Raw genomic sequence first — 2,838 nt, forward strand, 5'->3', positions numbered from 1 at the left:
AATTCAAGAACAGATAATCAGCTTAACCCGCAATGCTTTATTCTGCACTACAAAATTAGATGACGCAGTGGAGAGAATCGAAACGCTAAAGCTCAAAGTCCTGGAATTCTAGGTTAAGGAATGTGGTACCAACATTAGTATCTCCCCGGTCGCTGAAAAATCTGTCACGTCATTATGCATTGCAGAAGTCACCGACATATTAAATCGGAATAAAAACGTAATTTTATTCTGCTATCCGCAGGAAACTATAGCGGGTGAGCAAAGTAAATCTGAAATTCAGAAGCAAAAAGCAGTAAAAATTAACAACTGCCTCAAACTCATATATTATTTACACGACCCAACTTCATAGCATTCTTAAGATTTGGTAAACACCAATAGAGTCCTGCTCCACCTTGTCCAGCTTGGTTAACTTTGCATTCCTCAAAATGGCCTGAATATTTCAACGTAGCCCCCTCGCAATCAAATTTAGAACAGCGCCCACTAGAGAGTCATCATGTTTTGAGTGTGATCAAAAGCCCATTTAACTTGATGCTTAAATTCTCCTTTTGGCCAAGATTGCTTGGCGCCACGGCCTATTGCAAAAGGTTTATTGATGCCTTTGTGTTCAAGCACTCAAAACTTAATTAACCTAAACCTGAATTTTCAACCATTTCTCCTAATGCGATTGAAATCCAATAAGCTGTTATATTTTTGATTAAATTTGTTTAGGCACATTCCTTTTATAATGAGATAAAAACTTTGAACGAAGAAGATAGGGTGGTTCAAAAGAGCTCGCTATTAAAAAGTTTGAATCCATTTTTAGATTTCAACAATCTCTTGAGGTTAGGTGGAAGACTACGGCATGCTCCTATCAGTTTTGACGAGATGAATCCTATTATTTTGCCGGTGCACCACATAAGTGAGCTTATTGTCACGCATGCTCAACCACGATCTATTCACGGTGGTGAAAAATTAACTTCAGATACGCTCAGACAGCATTACTGGATTTGAGGAGGTCGCTCTTTCGTTAAATTACTGATTAAAGGTTGCCTGAAGTTCACACGTGAGAGAGTTGCTCTGTTGCAACAACTTATGGAAGACTTACCTGAATCCAGAGTAACCTCACATCGTCTATTCACACATTCTGGTGTGGACTGGGCTGGCCCATTTGATGGGCTGGCCAGGACGTGGCAGAAAGAGTTACAAAACTTACGTTGCGTTTTTTGTATGTTGTTGTACGCGAACTGTCCATTTAGGACTCGATTCTGATTATTCATCTGCTGCACTGTACACTTGTACAGTGATAATGGTACGACATTTCACGGTGCTGGCCGAGATTTAAAAGATTGACTTTTGAATCTTAGACTGGATGCTATTTGCATATTGAACTCGCAATTCAACGTACTTCTTGGCATTTCATACCCCTCCTTCTGCTCCTCATTTTGGGGGTATGTGAGAGGCTCGGGTTTAGAGTTTTGAACACCATCTGAAAAGAATTGTAGGTGCACCTACTCTCACATAACGGTGAGTTTTATACCCTTCTTACTCGTATAGAAGCTTGCCTCAATTGCCGTCCTATTACCCCTCTTTCAAATTAGCCTAAAGACTTTTCATATCTTACACCTGGACATTTCTGATTGAAGCCCTTTTGACCAGCATTCCAGAACCCTCATTGGAATTTACTTCGGAAAATCGTTTAAATCGATTGCTGTTAGTATAAAATTTTTTAGAGATTTACTGGAGAAGATCGGCTGTTGATAATTTACATTATTTACAAAAACGCTGCAAATGTTTCAACAGAGAGCTAAATCTTGTGATCGCTAATATCGTTCTTGTTAGACATGATTCATTACCGCCTTCTAGATAGTTGAACATCTCTTATTAATGATATTTTGAGAAAATTATTTTGTAAAATGAGTAGATTATGGCGGGCGGTTAAGACCATTAAATATTTGTTACATTTATACTGTTTCTTTACGGTGGGCGGCATTTGCGTTGTTGACAAAAACTGTATTGAGCGCTTATGGTTTTTTTTTCATCGCAGAGTTACCAATGACGAGGCGGGCGGTATGTTAAAAGTCCTAATGTATTGTCTTCATGAGATTTTCTGCGATGGGAAATTATTCAATTTATTGACATCACCTATTTCAAAGCTATTTTCGGTTTCCTCATTATTTAAATGAATGTTTGAGGTCATTATTTCTAATGATTGTTCTCTATCTAATTCTGATCTGGCAAAACTAAATATTAATAAACATAAGTATTAAACATGTAGTATTAATCAAAAATATAAAAATCTTTCCAGAAACCTTTAATTTTCGCTGGGATAAATTTAAAATCAATGTTTAATTAAAATATTTTTGATTACCTCCTAAGCAAATCGGAGAGTTACTCATAATTGCGTTTTTATGCAAAAACACCAACATTTAGGCCTTTTGATTAAAAAACTATTAAAATTCATTCAAATTTGGCTCGAGGCAAGAATAATGGATACAAAATATCTATTCGCTTCCATCTTCAATATTAATGATACCATTCACAAGTTTAACTGAAAACAAACATATGAAATTGACAGTTAAAGAAAATCCTAACCGTACCATGCCTCAAGAACTGATTTTAGTTGCTATTGTTCCTCATGTAAGATTTGAATTTTCTAGAAATGACTGTAATGCATTTCGAAAATATTTACTTATAGTAATTTACCAGTCAATCCATTAGCTAGTCCTGTTATGAATAGCATGATTACCTAATTATTTTGGTTACATATTCTTTTCTTATCAAAAATTAACTGTACTAAATCTTATAAAACAAATTTATTCAGGAAGATTTTTTATAAATAATAAATAAATTATGTAAAAT

Source organism: Belonocnema kinseyi, chromosome 6, assembly GCF_010883055.1.
Source record: "Belonocnema kinseyi isolate 2016_QV_RU_SX_M_011 chromosome 6, B_treatae_v1, whole genome shotgun sequence".
Taxonomy (NCBI): Eukaryota; Metazoa; Arthropoda; class Insecta; order Hymenoptera; family Cynipidae; genus Belonocnema; species Belonocnema kinseyi.